Raw genomic sequence first — 16,472 nt, 5'->3', positions numbered from 1 at the left:
ACCACAAAGCTCATCTACAGCCACACCACACTGGATACGCCCAATCTCATCTGATCTTGGAAGCTAAGCAGTGTTGGGTCTGGTTAGTACTTGGATGGGAGACCACCTGGGAATACAAGGTGCTGTAGATGTTTTTATACTACCAGCACCGTTCTGTTGATGCATTCCATTTTCAAACGTATTCATTTATGAACCAGTAGTTAGTAGAAAAGTACTAACAGAAACCATAAAGCTCTTCTACAGCCACACCACATTGGATATGCCCAATCTCATCCGATCTAGGAAGCTAAGCAGTGTTGGGCCTGGTTAGTACTTGGATGGGAGACCACCTGGGAATACATAGGTGGTGTAGATATTTTTATACTGCCAACACCGTTCTGTTGATGCATTCCATTTTCAAACGTATTCATTTATGAACCAGTAGTTAGAAGTAGAAAAGTTCTAACAGAAACCACAAAGCTTATCTACAGCCACACCACACTGGATACGCCCAATCTTATCTGATCTAGAAAGCTAAGCAGTGTTGGGCCTGGTTAGTACTTGGATGGGAGACCACCTGGGAATACAAGGTGCTGTAGATACTTTTATACTGCCAACACCGTTCTGTTGATGCATTCAATTTTCAAATGTATTCATTTATGAACCAGTAGTTAGAAGTAGAAAAGTTCAAACAGAAACCACAAAGCTCATCTACAGCCACACCACACTGGATACGCCCAATCTCATCTGATCTTGGAAGCAAAGCAGTATTGGCCCTGGTTAGTACTTGGATGGGAGACCACCTGGGAATACAAGGTGCTGTAGATATTTTTATACTGCCAACACCGTTCTGTTGATGCATTCCATTTTCAAACGTATTCATTTATGAACCAGTAGTTAGAAGTAAAAAAGTTCTAACAGAAACCACAAATCTCATCTACAGCCACACCACACTGGATACGCCCAATCTCATCTGATCTTGGAAGCTAAGCAGTGTTGGGCCTGGTTAGTACTTGGATGGGAGACCACCTGGGAATACAAGGTACTGTAGATATTTTTATACTGCCAACACCGTTCTGTTGATGCATTCCATTTTCAAACATATTCATTTATGAACCAGTAGTTAGAAGTAGAAAAGTTCTAACAGAAACCACAAAGCTAATCTACAGCCACACCACACTGGATACGCCCAATCTCATCTGATCTAGAAAACTAAGCAGTGTTGAGCCTGGTTAGTACTTGGATGGGAGACCACCTGGGAATTCAAGGTGCTGTAGATATTTTTATACTGCCAACACCGTTCTGTTGATGCATTCCATTTTCAAACGTATTCATTTATGAACCAGTAGTTAGAAGTAGAAAAGTTCTAACAGAAACCACAAAGTTCATCTACAGCCACACCACAATGGATACGCCCAATCTCATCTGATCTTGGAAGCTAAGCAGTGTTGGGCCTGGTTTGTACTTGGATGGGAGACCACCTGGGAATACAAGGTGCTGTAGACATTTTTATACTTCCAACACCGTTCTGTTGATGCATTCAATTTTCAAATGTATTCATTTATGAACCAGTAGTTAGAAGTAGAAAAGTTCAATCAGAAACCACAAAGCTCATCTACAGCCACACCACACTGGATACGCCCAATCTCATCTGATCTTGGAAGCTAAGCAGTATTGGGCCTGGTTAGTACTTGGATGAGAGACCACCTGGGAATACAAGGTGCTGTAGATATTTTTATACTGCCAACACTGTTCTGTTGATGCATTCCATTTTCAAACGTATTCATTTATGAACCAGTAGTTAGAAGTAGAAAAGTTCTAACAGAAACCACAAAGCTCATCTACAGCCACACCACACTGGATACGCCCAATCTCATCTGATCTTGGAATCTAAGCAGTGTTGGGCCTGGTTAGTACTTGGATGGGAGACCACCTGGGAATACAAGGTGCTGTAGATATTTTTATACTGCCAACACCGTTCTGTTGATGCATTCCATTTTAAAACGTATTCATTTATGAACCAGTAGTTAGAAGTAGAAAAGTTCTAACAGAAACCATAAAGCTCATCTACAGCCACACCACACTGGATACGCGCAATTTCATCTGATCTTGGAAGCTAAGCAGTGCTGGGCCTGGTTAGTACTTGGATGGGAGACCACCTGGGAATACAAGGTGCTGTAGATATTTTTATACTGCCAACACCGTTCTGTTGATGCATTCAATTTTCAAATGTATTCATTTATGAACCAGTAGTTAGAAGTAGAAAAGTTCAAACAGAAACCACAAAGCTCATCTACAGCCACACCACACTGGATATGCCCAATCTCATCTGATCTTGGAAGCAAAGCAGTATAGGGCCTGGTTAGTACTTGGATGGGAGACCACCTGGGAATACAATGTGCTGTAGATATTTTTATACTGCCAACACCGTACTGTTGATGCATTCCATTGTCAAACGTATTCATTTATGAACCAGTAGTTAGAAGTAGAAAAGTTCTAACAGAAACCACAAAGCTCATCTACAGCCACACCGCACTGGATACGCCCAATCTCATCTGATCTTGGAAGCTAAGCAGTGTTGGGCCTGGTTAGTACTTGGATGGGAGACCACCTGGGAATACAAGGTGCTGTAGATATTTTTATACTGCCAACACCGTTCTGTTGATGCATTCCATTTTTAAACGTATTCATTTATGAACCAGTAGTTAGAAGTAGAAAAGTTCTAACAGAAACCACAAAACTCATCTACAGCCACACCACACTGGATACGCCCAATCTCATCTGATCTTGGAAGCTAAGCAATGTTGGGTCTGGTTAGTACTTGGATGGGAGACCACCTGGGAATACAAGGTGCTGTAGATGTTTTTATACTACCAACACCGTTCTGTTGATGCATTCCATTTTCAAACGTATTCATTTATGAACCAGTAGTTAGTAGAAAAGTACTAACAGAAACCATAAAGCTCTTCTACAGCCACACCACATTGGATATGCCCAATCTCATCTGATCTTGGAAGCTAAGCAGTGTTGGGCCTGGTTAGTACTTGGATGTGAGACCACCTGGGAATACATAGGTGGTGTAGATATTTTTATACTGCCAACACCGTTCTGTTGATGAATTCCATTTTCAAACGTATTCATTTATGAACCAGTAGTTAGAAGTAGAAAAGTTCTAACAGAAACCACAAAGCTCATCTACAGCCACACCACACTGGATACGCCCAATCTTATCTGATCTAGAAAGCTAAGCAGTGTTGGGCCTGGTTAGTACTTGGATGGGAGACCACCTGGGAATACAAGGTGCTGTAGATACTTTTATACTGCCAACACCGTTCTGTTGATGCATTCCATTTTCAAACGTATTCATTTATGAACCAGTAGTTAGAAGTAGAAAATTTCTAACAGAAACCACAAAGCTCATCTACAGCCACACCACACTGGATACGCCCAATCTCATCTGATCTTGGAAGCTAAGCAGTGTTGGGCCTGGTTAGTACTTGGATGGGAGACCACCTGGGAATACAAGGTGCTGTAGATATTTTTATACTGCCAACACCGTTCTGTTGATGCATTCCATTTTCAAACGTATTCATTTATGAACCAGTAGTTAGAAGTAGAAAAGTTCTAACAGAAACCACAAAGCTCATTTACAGCCACACCACACTGGATACGCCCAATCTCATCTGATCTAGAAAGCAAAGCAGTGTTGAGCCTGGTTAGTACTTGGATGGGAGACCACCTGGGAATACAAGGTGCTGTAGATATTTTTATACTGCCAACACCGTTCTGCTGATGCATTCCATTTTCAAACGTATTCATTTATGAACCAGTAGTTAGAAGTAGAAAATGTCTAACAGAAACCACAAAGCTCATCTACAGCCACACCACACTGGATACGCCCACTCTCATCTGATCTTGGAAGCTAAGCAGTGTTGGGCCTGGTTAGTACTTGGATGGGATACCACCTGGGAATACAAGGTGCTGTAGATATTTTTATACTGCCAACACCGTTCTGTTGATGCATTCCATTTTTAAACGTATTCATCTATGAACCAGTAGTTAGAAGTAGAAAAGTTCTAACAGAAACCACAAAGCTTATCTACAGCCACACCACACTGGATACGCCCAATCTCATCTGATCTTTGAAGCTAAGCAGTGTTGGGCCTGGTTAGTACTTGGATGGGAGACCACCTGGGGATACAAGGTGCTGTAGATATTTTTATACTGCCAACACCGTTCTGTTGATGCATTCCATTTTCAAACGTATTCATTTATGAACCAGTAGTTAGAAGTAGAAAAGTTCTAACAGAAACCACAAAGCTCATCTACAGCCACACCACACTGGATACGCCCAATCTCATCTTATCTTGGAAGCTAAGCAGTGTTGGGCCTGGTTAGTACTTGGATGGGAGACCACCTGGGAATACAAGGTGCTGGATGTATTTTTATACTGCCAACACCGTTCTGTTGATGCATTCCATTTTCAAACGTATTCATTTATGAACCAGTAGTTAGAAGTAGAAAAGTTCTAACAGAAACCACTAAGCTCATCTACAGCCACACCACACTGGATACGCCCAATCTCATCTGATCTTGGAAGCTAAGCAGTGTTGGGCCTGGTTAGTACTTGGATGGGAGACCACCTGGGAATACAAGGTGCTGTAGATATTTTTATACTGCCAACACCGTTCTGTTGATGCATTCCATTTTCAAACGTATTCATTTATGAACCAGTAGTTAGAAGTAGAAAAGTTCTAACAGAAACCATAAAGCTCATCTACAGCCACACCACACTGGATACGCCCAATCTCATCTGATCTTGGAAGCTAAGCAGTGTTGGGCCTGGTTAGTACTTGGATGGGAGACCACCTGGGAATACAAGGGACTGTAGATATTTTTATACTGCCAACACCGTTCTGTTGATGCATTCCATTTTCAAACGTATTCATTTATGAACCAGTAGTTAGAAGTAGAAAAGTTCTAACAGAAACCACAAAGCTTATCTACAGCCACACCACACTGGATACGCCCAATCTCATCTGATCTTTGAAGCTAAGCAGTGTTGGGCCTGGTTAGTACTTGGATGGGAGACCACCTGGGGATACAAGGTGCTGTAGATATTTTTATACTGCCAACACCGTTCTGTTGATGCATTCCATTTTCAAACGTATTCATTTATGAACCAGTAGTTAGAAGTAGAAAAGTTCTAACAGAAACCACAAAGCTCATCTACAGCCACACCACACTGGATACGCCCAATCTCATCTTATCTTGGAAGCTAAGCAGTGTTGGGCCTGGTTAGTACTTGGATGGGAGACCACCTGGGAATACAAGGTGCTGGAGATATTTTTATACTGCCAACACCGTTCTGTTGATGCATTCCATTTTCAAACGTATTCATTTATGAACCAGTAGTTAGAAGTAGAAAAGTTCTAACAGAAACCTCTAAGCTCATCTACAGCCACACCACACTGGATACGCCCAATCTCATCTGATCTTGGAAGCTAAGCAGTGTTGGGCCTGGTTAGTACTTGGATGGGAGACCACCTGGGAATACAAGGTGCTGTAGATATTTTTATACTGCCAACACCGTTCTGTTGATGCATTCCATTTTCAAACGTATTCATTTATGAACCAGTAGTTAGAAGTAGAAAAGTTCTAACAGAAACCATAAAGCTCATCTACAGCCACACCACACTGGATACGCCCAATCTCATCTGATCTTGGAAGCTAAGCAGTGTTGGGCCTGGTTAGTACTTGGATGGGAGACCACCTGGGAATACAAGGGACTGTAGATATTTTTATACTGCCAACACCGTTCTGTTGATGCATTCCATTTTCAAACGTATTCATTTATGAACCAGTAGTTAGAAGTAGAAAAGTTCTAACAGAAACCACAAAGCTCATCTACAGCCACACCACACTGGATACGCCCAATCTCATCTGATCTTGGATGCTAAGCAGTGTTGGGCCTGGTTAGTACTTGGATGGGAGACCACCTGGGAATACAAGGTGCTGTAGATATTTTTATACTGCTAACACCGTTCTGTTGATGCATCCCATTTTCAAATGTATTCATTTATGAACCAGTAGTTAGAAGTAGAAAAGTTCTAACAGAAACTATAAAGCTCATCTACAGCCACACCACACTGGATACGCCCAATCTCATCTGATCTTGGAAGCTAAGCAGTGTTGGGCCTGGTTAATACTTGGATGGGAGACCACCTGGGAATACAAGGTGCTGTAGATATTTTTATACTGCCAACACCGTTCTGTTGATGCATTCCATTTTCAAACTTATTCATTTATGAACCAGTAGTTTGAAGTAGAAAAGTTCTAACAGAAACCACAAAGCTCATCTACAGCCACACCACACTGGATACGCCCAATCTCATCTGATCTTGGAAGCTAAGCAGTGTTGGGCCTGGTTAGTACTTGGATGGGAGACCACCTGGGAATACAAGGTGCTGTAGATATTTTTATACTGCTAACACCGTTCTGTTGATGCATTCCATTTTCAAACGTATTCATTTATGAACCAGTAGTTAGAAGTAGAAAAGTTCTAACAGAAACCATAAAGCTCATCTACAGTCACACCACACTGGATACGCCCAATCTCATCTGATCTTGGAAGCTAAGCAGTGTTGGGCCTGGTTAGTACTTGGATGGGAGACCACCTGGGAATACAAGGGACTGTAGATATTTTTATACTGCCAACACCGTTCTGTTGATGCATTCCATTTTTGAAACGTATTCATTTATGAACCAGTAGTTAGAAGTAGAAAAGTTCTAACAGAAACCACAAAGCTCATCTACAGCCACACCACACTGGATACGCCCAATCTCATCTGATCTTGGAAGCTAAGCAGTGTTGGGCTTGGTTAGTACTTGGATGGGAGACCACCTGGGAATACAAGGTGCTGTAGATATTTTTATACTGCCAACACCGTTCTGTTGATGCATTCCATTTTCAAACGTATTCATTTATGAACCAGTAGTTAGAAGTAGAAAAGTTCTAACAGAAACCATAAAGCGCATCTACAGCCACACCACACTGGATACGCCCAATCTCATCTGATCTTGGAAGCTAAGCAGTGTTGGGCCTGGTTAGTACTTGGATGGGAGACCACCAGGGAATACAAGGTGCTGTAGATAATTTTATACTGCCAACACCGTTCTGTTGATGCATTCCATTTTAAAACGTATTCATTTATGAACCAGTAGTTAGAAGTAGAAAAGTTCTAACAGAAACCATAAAGCTCATCTACAGCCACACCACACTGGATACGCCCAATCTCATCTGATCTTGGAAGCTAAGCAGTGTTGGGCCTGGTTAGTACTTGGATGGGAGACCACCTGGGAATACAAGGTGCTGTAGATATTTTTATACTGCCAACACCGTTCTGTTGATGCATTCCATTTTCAAACGTATTCATTTATGAACCAGTAGTTAGAAGTAGAAAAGTACTAACAGAAACCATAAAGCTCTTCTACAGCCACACCACACTGGATATGCCCAATCTCATCTGATCTTGGAAGCTAAGCAGTGTTGGGCCTGGTTAGTACTTGGATGGGAGACCACCTGGGAATACATAGGTGCTGTAAACATTTTTATACTGCCAACACCGTTCTGTTGATGCATTCCATTTTCAAACGTATTCATTTATGAACCAGTAGTTAGAAGTAGAAAAGTTCTAACAGAAACCACAAAGCTCATCTACAGCCACACCGCACTGGATACGCCCAATCTCATCTGATCTTGGAAGCTAAGCAGTGTTGGGCCTGGTTAGTACTTGGATGGGAGACCACCTGGGAATACAAGGTGCTGTAGATATTTTTATACTGCCAACACCGTTCTGTTGATGCATTCCATTTTCAAACGTATTCATTTATGAACCAGTAGTTAGAAGTAGAAAAGTTCTAACAGAAACCACAAAGCTCATCTACAGCCACACCACACTGGATACGCCCAATCTCATCTGATCTTGGAAGCTAAGCAGTGTTGAGCCTGGTTAGTACTTGGATGGGAGACCACCTGGGAATACAAGGTGCTGTAGATATTTTTATACTGCCAACACCGTTCTGTTGATGCATTCCATTTTCAAACGTATTCATTTATGAACCAGTAGTTAGAAGTAGAAAAGTTCTAACAGAAACCATAAAGCTCATCTACAGCCACACCACACTGGATACGCCCAATCTCATCTGATCTTGGAAGTTAAGCAGTGTTGGTCCTGGTTAGTACTTGGATGGGAGACCACCTGGGAATACAAGGTGCTGTAGATAATTTTATACTGCCAACACCGTTCTGTTGATGCATTCCATTTTAAAACGTATTCATTTATGAACCAGTAGTTAGAAGTAGAAAAGTTCTAACAGAAACCATAAAGCTCATCTACAGCCACACCACACTGGATACGCCCAATCTCATCTGATCTTGGAAGCTAAGCAGTGTTGGGCCTGGTTAGTACTTGGATGGGAGACCACCTGGGAATACAAGGTGCTGTAGATATTTTTATACTGCCAACACCGTTCTGTTGATGCATTCCATTTTCAAACGTATTCATTTATGAACCAGTAGTTAGAAGTAGAAAAGTACTAACAGAAACCATAAAGCTCTTCTACAGCCACACCACACTGGATATGCCCAATCTCATCTGATCTTGGAAGCTAAGCAGTGTTGGGCCTGGTTAGTACTTGGATGGGAGACCACCTGGGAATACATAGGTGCTGTAAATATTTTTATACTGCCAACACCGTTCTGTTGATGCATTCCATTTTCAAACGTATTCATTTATGAACCAGTAGTTAGAAGTAGAAAAGTTCTAACAGAAACCACAAAGCTCATATACAGCCAAACCACACTGGATACGCCCAATCTCATCTGATCTAGGAAGCTAAGCAGTGTTGAGCCTGGTTAGTTCTTGGATGGGAGATCACCTGGGAATACAAGGTGCTGTAGATATTTTTATACTGCCAACACCGTTCTGTTGATGCATTCCATTTTCAAACGTATTCATTTATGAACCAGTAGTTAGAAGTAGAAAAGTTCTAACAGAAACCACAAAGTTCATCTACAGCCACACCACAATGGATACGCCCAATCTCATCTGATCTTGGAAGCTAAGCATTGTTGGCCCTGGTTAGTACTTGGATGGGAGATCACCTGGGAATACAAGGTGCTGTAGACATTTTTATACTTCCAACACCGTTCTGTTGATGCATTCAATTTTCAAATGTATTCATTTATGAACCAGTAGTTAGAAGTAGAAAAGTTCAATCAGAAACCACAAAGCTCATCTACAGCCACACCACACTGGATACGCCCAATCTCATCTGATCTTGGAAGCTAAGCAGTATTGGGCCTGGTTAGTACTTGGATGGGAGACCACCTGGGAATACAAGGTGCTGTAGATATTTTTATACTGCCAACACCGTTCTGTTGATGCATTCCATTTTCAAACGTATTCATTTATGAACCAGTAGTTAGAAGTAGAAAAGTTCTAACAGAAACCACAACGCTCATCTACAACCACACCACACTGGATACGCCCAATCTCATCTGATCTTGGAAGCTAAGCAGTGTTGGGCCTGGTTAGTACTTGGATGGGAGACCACCTGGGAATACAAGGTGCTGTAGATATTTTTATACTGCCAACACCGTTCTGTTGATGCATTCCATTTTCAAACGTATTCATTTATGAACCAGTAGTTAGAAGTAGAAACGTTCTAACAGAGACCACTAAGCTCATCTACAGCCACACCACACTGGATACGCCCAATCTCATCTGATCTTGGAAGCTAAGCAGTGTTGGGCCTGGTTAGTACTTGGATGGGAGACCACCTGGGAATACAAGGTGCTGTAGATATTTTCATACTGCCAACACCGTTCTGTTGATGCATTCCATTTTCAAATGTATTCATTTATGAACCAGTAGTTAGAAGTAGAAAAGTTCTAACAGAAACCATAAAGCTCATCTACAGCCACACCACACTGGATACGCCCAATCTCATCTGATCTTGGAAGCTAAGCAGTGTTGGGCCTGGTTAGTACTTGGATGGGAGACCACCTGGGTATACAAGGTGCTGTAGATAATTTTATACTGCCAACACCGTTCTGTTGATGCATTCCATTTTAAAATGTATTCATTTATGAACCAGTAGTTAGAAGTAGAAAAGTTCTAACAGAAACCACAAAGTTCATTTACAGCCACACCATACTGGATACGCCCAATATCATCTGATCTTGGAAGCTAAGCAGTGTTGGGCCTGGTTAGTACTTGGATGGGAGACCACCTGGGAATACAAGGTGCTGTAGATATTTTTATACTGCCAACACCGTTCTGTTGATGCATTCCATTTTCAAACGTATTCATTTATGAACCAGTAGTTACAAGTAGAAAAGTTCTAACAGAAACCACAAAGCTCGTCTACAGCCACACCACACTGGATATGCCCAATCTCATCTGATCTTGGAAGCTAAGCAGTGTTGGGCCTGGTTAGTACTTGGATGGGAGACCACCTGGGAATACAAGGTGCTGTAGATATTTTTATACTGCCAACACCGTTCTGTTGATGCATTCCATTTTCAAACGTATTCATTTATGAACCAGTAGTTAGAAGTAGAAAAGTTCTAACAGAAACCACAAAGCTCATCTACAGCCACACCACACTGGATACGCCCAATCTCATCTGATCTTGGAAGCTAAGCAGTGTTGGGCCTGGTTAGTACTTGGATGGGAGACCACCTGGGAATACAAGGTGCTGTAGATATTTTTATACTGCCAACACCGTACTGTTGATGCATTCCATTTTCAAAAGTATTCATTTATGAACCAGTAGTTAGAAGTAGAAAAGTTCTAACAGAAACCACAAAGCTCATCTACAGCCACACCACACTGGATACGCCCAATCTCATTTGATCTTGGAAGCTAAGCAGTGTTGGGCCTGGTTAGTACTTGGATGGGAGACCACCTGGGAATACAAGGTGCTGTAGATATTTTTATACTGCCAACACCGTTCTGTTGATGCATTCCATTTTCAAACGTATTCATTTATGAACCAGTAGTTAGAAGTAGAAAAGTTCTAACAGAAACCACAAAGTTCATCTACAGCCACACCACAATGGATACGCCCAATCTCATCTGATCTTGGAAGCTAAGCAGTGTTGGGCCTGGTTAGTACTTGGATGGGAGACCACCTGGGAATACAAGGTGCTGTAGATATTTTTATACTGCCAACACCGTTCTGTTGATGCATTCCATTTTCAAACGTATTCATTTATGAACCAGTAGTTAGAAGTAGAAAAGTTCTAACAGAAACCATAAAGCTCATCTACAGCCACACCACGCTGGATACGCCCAATCTCATCTGATCTTGGAAGCTAAGCAGTGTTGGGCCTGGTTAGTACTTGGATGGGAGACCACCTGGGAATACAAGGTGCTGTAGATAATTTTATACTACAAACACCGTTCTGTTGATGCATTCCATTTTAAAACATATTCATTTATGAACCAGTAGTTAGAAGTAGAAAAGTTCTAACAGAAACCACAAAGTTCATCTACAGCCACACCACACTGGAAATGCCCAATCTCATCTGATCTTGGAAGCTATGCAGTGTTGGGCCTGGTTAGTACTTGGATGGGAGACCACCTGGGAATACAAGGAGCTGTAGATATTTTTATACTGCCAACACCGTTCTGTTGATGCATTCCATTTTCAAATGTATTCATTTATGAACCAGTAGTTAGAAGTAGAAAAGTTCAAACAGAAACCCCAAAGCTCATCTACAGCCACACCACACTGGATACGCCCAATCTCATCTGATCTTGGAAGCTAAGCAGTGTTGGGCCTGGTTAGTACTTTGATGGGAGACCACCTGGGAATACAAGGTGCTGTAGATATTTTTATACTGCCAACACCGTTCTGTTGATGCATTCCATTTTCAAATGTATTCATTTATGAACCAGTAGTTAGAAGTAGAAAAGTTCAAACAGAAACCGTAAAGCTCATCTACAGCCACACCACACTGGATACGCCCAATCTCATCTGATCTTGGAAGCTAAGCAGTGTTGGGCCTGGTTAGTACTTTGATGGGAGACCACCTGGGAATACAAGGTGCTGTAGATATTTATATACTGCCAACACCGTTCTGTTGATGCATTCCATTTTCAAACGTATTCATTTATGAACCAGTAGTTAGAAGTAGAAAAGTTCTAACAGAAACCGTAAAGCTCATCTACAGCCACACCACACTGGATTCTCCCAATCTCATCTGATCTTGGAAGCTAAGCAGTGTTGGGTCTGGTTAGTACTTGGATGGGAGACCACCTGGGAATACAAGGTGCTGTAGATAATTTTATACTGCCAACACCGTTCTGTTGATGCATTCCATTTTAAAACCTATTCATTTATGAACCAGTAGTTAGAAGTAGAAAAGTTCTAACAGAAACCACAAAGTTCATCTACAGCCACACCACACTGGATACGCCCAATCTCATCTGATCTTGGAAGCTAAGCAGTGTTGGGCCTGGTTAGTACTTGGATGGGAGACCACCTGGGAATACAAGGTGCTGAAGATATTTTTATACTGCCAACACCGTTCTGTTGATGCATTCCATTTTCAAACGTATTCATTTATGAACCAGTAGTTAGAAGTAGAAAAGTTCTAACAGAAACCATAAAGCTCATTTACAGCCACACCACACTGGATACGCCCAATCTCATCTGATCTTGGAAGCTAAGCAGTGTTGGGCCTGGTTAGTACTTGGATGGGAGACCACCTGGGAATATAAGGTGCTGTAGATAATTTTATACTGCCAACACCGTTCTGTTGATGCATTCCATTTTAAAACATATTCATTTATGAACCAGTAGTTAGAAGTAGAAAAGTTCTAACAGAAACCACAAAGTTTATCTACAGCCACACCACACTGGATACGCCCAATCTCATCTGATCTTGGAAGCTAAACAGTGTTGGGCCTGGTTAGTACTTGGATGGGAGACCACCTGGGTATACAAGGTGCTGTAGATAATTTTATACTGCCAACACCGTTCTGTTGATGCATTCCATTTTAAAATGTATTCATTTATGAACCAGTAGTTAGAAGTAGAAAAGTTCTAACAGAAACCACAAAGTTCATCTACAGCCACACCACACTGGATACGCCCAATCTCATCTGATCTTGGAAGCTAAGCAGTGTTGGGCCTGGTTAGTACTTGGATGGGAGACCACCTGGGAATACAAGGTGCTGTAGATATTTTTATACTGCCAACACCGTTCTGTTGATGCATTCCATTTTCAAACGTATTCATTTATGAACCAGTAGTTACAAGTAGAAAAGTTCTAACAGAAACCACAAAGCTCATCTACAGCCACACCACACTGGATACGCCCAATCTCATCTGATCTTGGAAGCTAAGCAGTGTTGGGCCTGGTTAGTACTTGGATGGGAGACCACCTGGGAATACAAGGTGCTGTAGATATTTTTATACTGCCAACACCGTTCTGTTGATGCATTCCATTTTCAAACGTATTCATTTATGAACCAGTAGTTAGAAGTAGAAAAGTTCTAACAGAAACCACAAAGCTTATCTACAGCCACACCACACTGGATACGCCCAATCTCATCTGATCTTGGAAGCTAAGCTAAGCAGTGTTGGGCCTGGTTAGTACTTGGATGGGAGACCACCTGGGAATACAAGGTGCTGTAGATATTTTTATACTGCCAACACCGTTCTGTTGATGCATTCCATTTTCAAACGTATTCATTTATGAACCAGTAGTTAGAAGTAGAAAAGTTCTAACAGAAACCACAAAGCTCATCTACAGCCACACTACACTGGATACGCCCAATCTCATCTGATCTTGGAAGCTAAGCGATGTTGGGCCTGGTTAGTACTTGGATGGGAGACCACCTGGGAATACAAGGTGCTGTAGATAATTTTATACTGCAAACACCGTTCTGTTGATGCTTTCCATTTTAAAATATATTCATTTATGAACCAGTAGTTAGAAGTAGAAAAGTTCTAACAGAAACCACAAAGTTCATCTACAGCCACACCACAATGGATACGCCCAATCTCATCTGATCTTGGAAGCTAAGCAGTGTTGGGCCTGGTTAGTACTTGGATGGGAGACCACCTGGGAATACAAGGTGCTGTAGATATTTTTATACTGCCAACACCGTTCTGTTGATGCATTCCATTTTCAAACGTATTCATTTATGAACCAGTAGTTAGAAGTAGAAAAGTTCTAACAGAAACCATAAAGCTCATCTACAGCCACACCACGCTGGATACGCCCAATCTCATCTGATCTTGGAAGCTAAGCAGTGTTGGGCCTGGTTAGTACTTGGATGGGAGACCACCTGGGAATACAAGGTGCTGTAGATAATTTTATACTACAAACACCGTTCTGTTGATGCATTCCATTTTAAAACATATTCATTTATGAACCAGTAGTTAGAAGTAGAAAAGTTCTAACAGAAACCGTAAAGCTCATCTACAGCCACACCACACTGGATTCTCCCAATCTCATCTGATCTTGGAAGCTAAGCAATGTTGGGTCTGGTTAGTACTTGGATGGGAGACCACCTGGGAATACAAGGTGCTGTAGATAATTTTATACTGCCAACACCGTTCTGTTGATGCATTCCATTTTAAAACCTATTCATTTATGAACCAGTAGTTAGAAGTAGAAAAGTTCTAACAGAAACCACAAAGTTCATCTACAGCCACACCACACTGGATACGCCCAATCTCATCTGATCTTGGAAGCTAAGCAGTGTTGGGCCTGGTTAGTACTTGGATGGGAGACCACCTGGGAATACAAGGTGCTGAAGATATTTTTATACTGCCAACACCGTTCTGTTGATGCATTCCATTTTCAAACGTATTCATTTATGAACCAGTAGTTAGAAGTAGAAAAGTTCTAACAGAAACCATAAAGCTCATTTACAGCCACACCACACTGGATACGCCCAATCTCATCTGATCTTGGAAGCTAAGCAGTGTTGGGCCTGGTTAGTACTTGGATGGGAGACCACCTGGGAATATAAGGTGCTGTAGATAATTTTATACTGCCAACACCGTTCTGTTGATGCATTCCATTTTAAAACATATTCATTTATGAACCAGTAGTTAGAAGTAGAAAAGTTCTAACAGAAACCACAAAGTTTATCTACAGCCACACCACACTGGATACGCCCAATCTCATCTGATCTTGGAAGCTAAACAGTGTTGGGCCTGGTTAGTACTTGGATGGGAGACCACCTGGGTATACAAGGTGCTGTAGATAATTTTATACTGCCAACACCGTTCTGTTGATGCATTCCATTTTAAAATGTATTCATTTATGAACCAGTAGTTAGAAGTAGAAAAGTTCTAACAGAAACCACAAAGTTCATCTACAGCCACACCACACTGGATACGCCCAATCTCATCTGATCTTGGAAGCTAAGCAGTGTTGGGCCTGGTTAGTACTTGGATGGGAGACCACCTGGGAATACAAGGTGCTGTAGATATTTTTATACTGCCAACACCGTTCTGTTGATGCATTCCATTTTCAAACGTATTCATTTATGAACCAGTAGTTACAAGTAGAAAAGTTCTAACAGAAACCACAAAGCTCATCTACAGCCACACCACACTGGATACGCTCAATCTCATCTGATCTTGGAAGCTAAGCAGTGTTGGGCCTGGTTAGTACTTGGATGGGAGACCACCTGGGAATACAAGGTGCTGTAGATATTTTTATACTGCCAACACCGTTCTGTTGATGCATTCCATTTTCAAACGTATTCATTTATGAACCAGTAGTTAGAAGTAGAAAAGTTCTAACAGAAACCACAAAGCTTATCTACAGCCACACCACACTGGATACGCCCAATCTCATCTGATCTTGGAAGCTAAGCTAAGCAGTGTTGGGCCTGGTTAGTACTTGGATGGGAGACCACCTGGGAATACAAGGTGCTGTAGATATTTTTATACTGCCAACACCGTTCTGTTGATGCATTCCATTTTCAAACGTATTCATTTATGAACCAGTAGTTAGAAGTAGAAAAGTTCTAACAGAAACCACAAAGCTCATCTACAGCCACACTACACTGGATACGCCCAATCTCATCTGATCTTGGAAGCTAAGCGATGTTGGGCCTGGTTAGTACTTGGATGGGAGACCACCTGGGAATACAAGGTGCTGTAGATAATTTTATACTGCAAACACCGTTCTGTTGATGCTTTCCATTTTAAAATATATTCATTTATGAACCAGTAGTTAGAAGTAGAAAAGTTCTAACAGAAACCACAAAGTTCATCTACAGCCACACCACAATGGATACGCCCAATCTCATCTGATCTTGGAAGCTAAGCAGTGTTGGGCCTGGTTAGTACTTGGATGGGAGACCACCTGGGAATACAAGGTGCTGTAGATATTTTTATACTGCCAACACCGTTCTGTTGATGCATTCCATTTTCAAACGTATTCATTTATG

The 16,472-nt window shown here is 41.6% G+C and overlaps 55 non-coding genes and 18 pseudogenes across 55 annotated transcripts; all 73 read left to right on the top strand.

Moving 5' to 3' along the window:
- Positions 1-12: 12 nt before the first annotated feature.
- On the top strand, positions 13-131 carry LOC135063770 (5S ribosomal RNA). Its single transcript, XR_010250093.1, has one exon. It is a non-coding gene; the product is annotated as a 5S ribosomal RNA (ribosomal RNA).
- Positions 132-235: 104 nt separating this feature from the next.
- On the top strand, positions 236-355 carry LOC134895116 (5S ribosomal RNA; annotated as a pseudogene).
- A 107-nt stretch (positions 356-462) lies between these two features.
- LOC134890371 (5S ribosomal RNA) lies at positions 463-581 on the top strand (annotated as a pseudogene).
- Positions 582-688: 107 nt separating this feature from the next.
- Positions 689-807, top strand: LOC134888948 (5S ribosomal RNA; annotated as a pseudogene).
- A 107-nt stretch (positions 808-914) lies between these two features.
- Positions 915-1,033, top strand: LOC135060879 (5S ribosomal RNA). The gene has a single exon (XR_010247274.1). It is a non-coding gene; the product is annotated as a 5S ribosomal RNA (ribosomal RNA).
- A 107-nt stretch (positions 1,034-1,140) lies between these two features.
- LOC134894475 (5S ribosomal RNA) lies at positions 1,141-1,259 on the top strand (annotated as a pseudogene).
- A 107-nt stretch (positions 1,260-1,366) lies between these two features.
- Positions 1,367-1,485, top strand: LOC134885662 (5S ribosomal RNA). The gene has a single exon (XR_010169772.1). It is a non-coding gene; the product is annotated as a 5S ribosomal RNA (ribosomal RNA).
- Positions 1,486-1,592: 107 nt separating this feature from the next.
- LOC134887012 (5S ribosomal RNA) lies at positions 1,593-1,711 on the top strand (annotated as a pseudogene).
- A 107-nt stretch (positions 1,712-1,818) lies between these two features.
- Positions 1,819-1,937, top strand: LOC135066534 (5S ribosomal RNA). The gene has a single exon (XR_010252781.1). It is a non-coding gene; the product is annotated as a 5S ribosomal RNA (ribosomal RNA).
- A 107-nt stretch (positions 1,938-2,044) lies between these two features.
- Positions 2,045-2,163, top strand: LOC135070828 (5S ribosomal RNA). The gene has a single exon (XR_010256979.1). It is a non-coding gene; the product is annotated as a 5S ribosomal RNA (ribosomal RNA).
- Positions 2,164-2,270: 107 nt separating this feature from the next.
- LOC134892431 (5S ribosomal RNA) lies at positions 2,271-2,389 on the top strand (annotated as a pseudogene).
- A 107-nt stretch (positions 2,390-2,496) lies between these two features.
- On the top strand, positions 2,497-2,615 carry LOC134900824 (5S ribosomal RNA). Its single transcript, XR_010174328.1, has one exon. It is a non-coding gene; the product is annotated as a 5S ribosomal RNA (ribosomal RNA).
- Positions 2,616-2,722: 107 nt separating this feature from the next.
- Positions 2,723-2,841, top strand: LOC134884499 (5S ribosomal RNA). Its single transcript, XR_010168643.1, has one exon. It is a non-coding gene; the product is annotated as a 5S ribosomal RNA (ribosomal RNA).
- Positions 2,842-2,945: 104 nt separating this feature from the next.
- Positions 2,946-3,065, top strand: LOC134895883 (5S ribosomal RNA; annotated as a pseudogene).
- A 107-nt stretch (positions 3,066-3,172) lies between these two features.
- LOC134890370 (5S ribosomal RNA) lies at positions 3,173-3,291 on the top strand (annotated as a pseudogene).
- Positions 3,292-3,398: 107 nt separating this feature from the next.
- LOC135066595 (5S ribosomal RNA) lies at positions 3,399-3,517 on the top strand. The gene has a single exon (XR_010252838.1). It is a non-coding gene; the product is annotated as a 5S ribosomal RNA (ribosomal RNA).
- Positions 3,518-3,624: 107 nt separating this feature from the next.
- Positions 3,625-3,743, top strand: LOC134894272 (5S ribosomal RNA; annotated as a pseudogene).
- Positions 3,744-3,850: 107 nt separating this feature from the next.
- LOC134884835 (5S ribosomal RNA) lies at positions 3,851-3,969 on the top strand. The gene has a single exon (XR_010168967.1). It is a non-coding gene; the product is annotated as a 5S ribosomal RNA (ribosomal RNA).
- Positions 3,970-4,076: 107 nt separating this feature from the next.
- On the top strand, positions 4,077-4,195 carry LOC134887334 (5S ribosomal RNA; annotated as a pseudogene).
- Positions 4,196-4,302: 107 nt separating this feature from the next.
- On the top strand, positions 4,303-4,421 carry LOC134894221 (5S ribosomal RNA; annotated as a pseudogene).
- A 107-nt stretch (positions 4,422-4,528) lies between these two features.
- Positions 4,529-4,647, top strand: LOC135066584 (5S ribosomal RNA). The gene has a single exon (XR_010252827.1). It is a non-coding gene; the product is annotated as a 5S ribosomal RNA (ribosomal RNA).
- Positions 4,648-4,754: 107 nt separating this feature from the next.
- On the top strand, positions 4,755-4,873 carry LOC135067646 (5S ribosomal RNA). Its single transcript, XR_010253857.1, has one exon. It is a non-coding gene; the product is annotated as a 5S ribosomal RNA (ribosomal RNA).
- Positions 4,874-4,980: 107 nt separating this feature from the next.
- Positions 4,981-5,099, top strand: LOC134887333 (5S ribosomal RNA; annotated as a pseudogene).
- Positions 5,100-5,206: 107 nt separating this feature from the next.
- On the top strand, positions 5,207-5,325 carry LOC134890853 (5S ribosomal RNA; annotated as a pseudogene).
- A 107-nt stretch (positions 5,326-5,432) lies between these two features.
- Positions 5,433-5,551, top strand: LOC135066572 (5S ribosomal RNA). Its single transcript, XR_010252816.1, has one exon. It is a non-coding gene; the product is annotated as a 5S ribosomal RNA (ribosomal RNA).
- Positions 5,552-5,658: 107 nt separating this feature from the next.
- Positions 5,659-5,777, top strand: LOC135067644 (5S ribosomal RNA). Its single transcript, XR_010253855.1, has one exon. It is a non-coding gene; the product is annotated as a 5S ribosomal RNA (ribosomal RNA).
- A 107-nt stretch (positions 5,778-5,884) lies between these two features.
- LOC135062588 (5S ribosomal RNA) lies at positions 5,885-6,003 on the top strand. Its single transcript, XR_010248938.1, has one exon. It is a non-coding gene; the product is annotated as a 5S ribosomal RNA (ribosomal RNA).
- A 107-nt stretch (positions 6,004-6,110) lies between these two features.
- On the top strand, positions 6,111-6,229 carry LOC135063589 (5S ribosomal RNA). The gene has a single exon (XR_010249916.1). It is a non-coding gene; the product is annotated as a 5S ribosomal RNA (ribosomal RNA).
- Positions 6,230-6,336: 107 nt separating this feature from the next.
- LOC135066560 (5S ribosomal RNA) lies at positions 6,337-6,455 on the top strand. The gene has a single exon (XR_010252804.1). It is a non-coding gene; the product is annotated as a 5S ribosomal RNA (ribosomal RNA).
- A 107-nt stretch (positions 6,456-6,562) lies between these two features.
- On the top strand, positions 6,563-6,681 carry LOC135063304 (5S ribosomal RNA). The gene has a single exon (XR_010249639.1). It is a non-coding gene; the product is annotated as a 5S ribosomal RNA (ribosomal RNA).
- A 108-nt stretch (positions 6,682-6,789) lies between these two features.
- LOC134902176 (5S ribosomal RNA) lies at positions 6,790-6,908 on the top strand. Its single transcript, XR_010175647.1, has one exon. It is a non-coding gene; the product is annotated as a 5S ribosomal RNA (ribosomal RNA).
- A 107-nt stretch (positions 6,909-7,015) lies between these two features.
- On the top strand, positions 7,016-7,134 carry LOC135060146 (5S ribosomal RNA). The gene has a single exon (XR_010246536.1). It is a non-coding gene; the product is annotated as a 5S ribosomal RNA (ribosomal RNA).
- Positions 7,135-7,241: 107 nt separating this feature from the next.
- On the top strand, positions 7,242-7,360 carry LOC135066547 (5S ribosomal RNA). Its single transcript, XR_010252793.1, has one exon. It is a non-coding gene; the product is annotated as a 5S ribosomal RNA (ribosomal RNA).
- Positions 7,361-7,467: 107 nt separating this feature from the next.
- LOC134889848 (5S ribosomal RNA) lies at positions 7,468-7,587 on the top strand (annotated as a pseudogene).
- A 107-nt stretch (positions 7,588-7,694) lies between these two features.
- On the top strand, positions 7,695-7,813 carry LOC134900823 (5S ribosomal RNA). The gene has a single exon (XR_010174327.1). It is a non-coding gene; the product is annotated as a 5S ribosomal RNA (ribosomal RNA).
- Positions 7,814-7,920: 107 nt separating this feature from the next.
- Positions 7,921-8,039, top strand: LOC135065905 (5S ribosomal RNA). The gene has a single exon (XR_010252173.1). It is a non-coding gene; the product is annotated as a 5S ribosomal RNA (ribosomal RNA).
- Positions 8,040-8,146: 107 nt separating this feature from the next.
- On the top strand, positions 8,147-8,265 carry LOC135060251 (5S ribosomal RNA). Its single transcript, XR_010246642.1, has one exon. It is a non-coding gene; the product is annotated as a 5S ribosomal RNA (ribosomal RNA).
- A 107-nt stretch (positions 8,266-8,372) lies between these two features.
- On the top strand, positions 8,373-8,491 carry LOC135066535 (5S ribosomal RNA). Its single transcript, XR_010252782.1, has one exon. It is a non-coding gene; the product is annotated as a 5S ribosomal RNA (ribosomal RNA).
- A 107-nt stretch (positions 8,492-8,598) lies between these two features.
- On the top strand, positions 8,599-8,718 carry LOC134890109 (5S ribosomal RNA; annotated as a pseudogene).
- Positions 8,719-8,825: 107 nt separating this feature from the next.
- On the top strand, positions 8,826-8,944 carry LOC134895897 (5S ribosomal RNA; annotated as a pseudogene).
- A 107-nt stretch (positions 8,945-9,051) lies between these two features.
- LOC134886506 (5S ribosomal RNA) lies at positions 9,052-9,170 on the top strand. The gene has a single exon (XR_010170586.1). It is a non-coding gene; the product is annotated as a 5S ribosomal RNA (ribosomal RNA).
- A 107-nt stretch (positions 9,171-9,277) lies between these two features.
- Positions 9,278-9,396, top strand: LOC135063812 (5S ribosomal RNA). The gene has a single exon (XR_010250135.1). It is a non-coding gene; the product is annotated as a 5S ribosomal RNA (ribosomal RNA).
- Positions 9,397-9,503: 107 nt separating this feature from the next.
- Positions 9,504-9,622, top strand: LOC135062766 (5S ribosomal RNA). Its single transcript, XR_010249110.1, has one exon. It is a non-coding gene; the product is annotated as a 5S ribosomal RNA (ribosomal RNA).
- A 107-nt stretch (positions 9,623-9,729) lies between these two features.
- Positions 9,730-9,848, top strand: LOC135066523 (5S ribosomal RNA). The gene has a single exon (XR_010252771.1). It is a non-coding gene; the product is annotated as a 5S ribosomal RNA (ribosomal RNA).
- Positions 9,849-9,955: 107 nt separating this feature from the next.
- LOC135064024 (5S ribosomal RNA) lies at positions 9,956-10,074 on the top strand. Its single transcript, XR_010250340.1, has one exon. It is a non-coding gene; the product is annotated as a 5S ribosomal RNA (ribosomal RNA).
- A 107-nt stretch (positions 10,075-10,181) lies between these two features.
- Positions 10,182-10,300, top strand: LOC134888677 (5S ribosomal RNA; annotated as a pseudogene).
- A 107-nt stretch (positions 10,301-10,407) lies between these two features.
- LOC135062989 (5S ribosomal RNA) lies at positions 10,408-10,526 on the top strand. The gene has a single exon (XR_010249330.1). It is a non-coding gene; the product is annotated as a 5S ribosomal RNA (ribosomal RNA).
- A 107-nt stretch (positions 10,527-10,633) lies between these two features.
- Positions 10,634-10,752, top strand: LOC135066511 (5S ribosomal RNA). Its single transcript, XR_010252759.1, has one exon. It is a non-coding gene; the product is annotated as a 5S ribosomal RNA (ribosomal RNA).
- A 107-nt stretch (positions 10,753-10,859) lies between these two features.
- LOC134901429 (5S ribosomal RNA) lies at positions 10,860-10,978 on the top strand. Its single transcript, XR_010174921.1, has one exon. It is a non-coding gene; the product is annotated as a 5S ribosomal RNA (ribosomal RNA).
- A 107-nt stretch (positions 10,979-11,085) lies between these two features.
- LOC135062979 (5S ribosomal RNA) lies at positions 11,086-11,204 on the top strand. The gene has a single exon (XR_010249320.1). It is a non-coding gene; the product is annotated as a 5S ribosomal RNA (ribosomal RNA).
- Positions 11,205-11,311: 107 nt separating this feature from the next.
- Positions 11,312-11,430, top strand: LOC134901913 (5S ribosomal RNA). Its single transcript, XR_010175388.1, has one exon. It is a non-coding gene; the product is annotated as a 5S ribosomal RNA (ribosomal RNA).
- A 107-nt stretch (positions 11,431-11,537) lies between these two features.
- LOC134887075 (5S ribosomal RNA) lies at positions 11,538-11,656 on the top strand (annotated as a pseudogene).
- Positions 11,657-11,763: 107 nt separating this feature from the next.
- LOC134901227 (5S ribosomal RNA) lies at positions 11,764-11,882 on the top strand. The gene has a single exon (XR_010174718.1). It is a non-coding gene; the product is annotated as a 5S ribosomal RNA (ribosomal RNA).
- Positions 11,883-11,989: 107 nt separating this feature from the next.
- LOC134901226 (5S ribosomal RNA) lies at positions 11,990-12,108 on the top strand. The gene has a single exon (XR_010174717.1). It is a non-coding gene; the product is annotated as a 5S ribosomal RNA (ribosomal RNA).
- A 107-nt stretch (positions 12,109-12,215) lies between these two features.
- LOC135066891 (5S ribosomal RNA) lies at positions 12,216-12,334 on the top strand. The gene has a single exon (XR_010253127.1). It is a non-coding gene; the product is annotated as a 5S ribosomal RNA (ribosomal RNA).
- A 107-nt stretch (positions 12,335-12,441) lies between these two features.
- On the top strand, positions 12,442-12,560 carry LOC135065087 (5S ribosomal RNA). The gene has a single exon (XR_010251377.1). It is a non-coding gene; the product is annotated as a 5S ribosomal RNA (ribosomal RNA).
- Positions 12,561-12,667: 107 nt separating this feature from the next.
- LOC135062556 (5S ribosomal RNA) lies at positions 12,668-12,786 on the top strand. Its single transcript, XR_010248904.1, has one exon. It is a non-coding gene; the product is annotated as a 5S ribosomal RNA (ribosomal RNA).
- Positions 12,787-12,893: 107 nt separating this feature from the next.
- LOC135068018 (5S ribosomal RNA) lies at positions 12,894-13,012 on the top strand. Its single transcript, XR_010254228.1, has one exon. It is a non-coding gene; the product is annotated as a 5S ribosomal RNA (ribosomal RNA).
- A 107-nt stretch (positions 13,013-13,119) lies between these two features.
- On the top strand, positions 13,120-13,238 carry LOC135066500 (5S ribosomal RNA). The gene has a single exon (XR_010252747.1). It is a non-coding gene; the product is annotated as a 5S ribosomal RNA (ribosomal RNA).
- Positions 13,239-13,345: 107 nt separating this feature from the next.
- LOC135066489 (5S ribosomal RNA) lies at positions 13,346-13,464 on the top strand. The gene has a single exon (XR_010252736.1). It is a non-coding gene; the product is annotated as a 5S ribosomal RNA (ribosomal RNA).
- Positions 13,465-13,571: 107 nt separating this feature from the next.
- Positions 13,572-13,695, top strand: LOC134884236 (5S ribosomal RNA). The gene has a single exon (XR_010168389.1). It is a non-coding gene; the product is annotated as a 5S ribosomal RNA (ribosomal RNA).
- Positions 13,696-13,802: 107 nt separating this feature from the next.
- On the top strand, positions 13,803-13,921 carry LOC135070968 (5S ribosomal RNA). Its single transcript, XR_010257115.1, has one exon. It is a non-coding gene; the product is annotated as a 5S ribosomal RNA (ribosomal RNA).
- Positions 13,922-14,028: 107 nt separating this feature from the next.
- LOC135062977 (5S ribosomal RNA) lies at positions 14,029-14,147 on the top strand. The gene has a single exon (XR_010249318.1). It is a non-coding gene; the product is annotated as a 5S ribosomal RNA (ribosomal RNA).
- A 107-nt stretch (positions 14,148-14,254) lies between these two features.
- LOC134901912 (5S ribosomal RNA) lies at positions 14,255-14,373 on the top strand. Its single transcript, XR_010175387.1, has one exon. It is a non-coding gene; the product is annotated as a 5S ribosomal RNA (ribosomal RNA).
- Positions 14,374-14,480: 107 nt separating this feature from the next.
- Positions 14,481-14,599, top strand: LOC134886657 (5S ribosomal RNA). Its single transcript, XR_010170736.1, has one exon. It is a non-coding gene; the product is annotated as a 5S ribosomal RNA (ribosomal RNA).
- Positions 14,600-14,706: 107 nt separating this feature from the next.
- On the top strand, positions 14,707-14,825 carry LOC135065085 (5S ribosomal RNA). The gene has a single exon (XR_010251375.1). It is a non-coding gene; the product is annotated as a 5S ribosomal RNA (ribosomal RNA).
- Positions 14,826-14,932: 107 nt separating this feature from the next.
- On the top strand, positions 14,933-15,051 carry LOC135062553 (5S ribosomal RNA). Its single transcript, XR_010248902.1, has one exon. It is a non-coding gene; the product is annotated as a 5S ribosomal RNA (ribosomal RNA).
- A 107-nt stretch (positions 15,052-15,158) lies between these two features.
- LOC135068017 (5S ribosomal RNA) lies at positions 15,159-15,277 on the top strand. Its single transcript, XR_010254227.1, has one exon. It is a non-coding gene; the product is annotated as a 5S ribosomal RNA (ribosomal RNA).
- A 107-nt stretch (positions 15,278-15,384) lies between these two features.
- On the top strand, positions 15,385-15,503 carry LOC135066478 (5S ribosomal RNA). Its single transcript, XR_010252725.1, has one exon. It is a non-coding gene; the product is annotated as a 5S ribosomal RNA (ribosomal RNA).
- A 107-nt stretch (positions 15,504-15,610) lies between these two features.
- On the top strand, positions 15,611-15,729 carry LOC135059298 (5S ribosomal RNA). Its single transcript, XR_010245706.1, has one exon. It is a non-coding gene; the product is annotated as a 5S ribosomal RNA (ribosomal RNA).
- Positions 15,730-15,836: 107 nt separating this feature from the next.
- LOC134884235 (5S ribosomal RNA) lies at positions 15,837-15,960 on the top strand. The gene has a single exon (XR_010168388.1). It is a non-coding gene; the product is annotated as a 5S ribosomal RNA (ribosomal RNA).
- A 107-nt stretch (positions 15,961-16,067) lies between these two features.
- LOC135070967 (5S ribosomal RNA) lies at positions 16,068-16,186 on the top strand. Its single transcript, XR_010257114.1, has one exon. It is a non-coding gene; the product is annotated as a 5S ribosomal RNA (ribosomal RNA).
- A 107-nt stretch (positions 16,187-16,293) lies between these two features.
- Positions 16,294-16,412, top strand: LOC135062976 (5S ribosomal RNA). The gene has a single exon (XR_010249317.1). It is a non-coding gene; the product is annotated as a 5S ribosomal RNA (ribosomal RNA).
- Positions 16,413-16,472: the final 60 nt, after the last annotated feature.

Source organism: Pseudophryne corroboree, chromosome 3 (genome assembly GCF_028390025.1).
Source record: "Pseudophryne corroboree isolate aPseCor3 chromosome 3, aPseCor3.hap2, whole genome shotgun sequence".
Taxonomy (NCBI): domain Eukaryota; kingdom Metazoa; phylum Chordata; class Amphibia; order Anura; family Myobatrachidae; genus Pseudophryne; species Pseudophryne corroboree.
The sequence above is the reverse complement of the archived record's forward strand: the minus strand, read 5'-3'. Positions and strand labels throughout refer to the sequence as shown.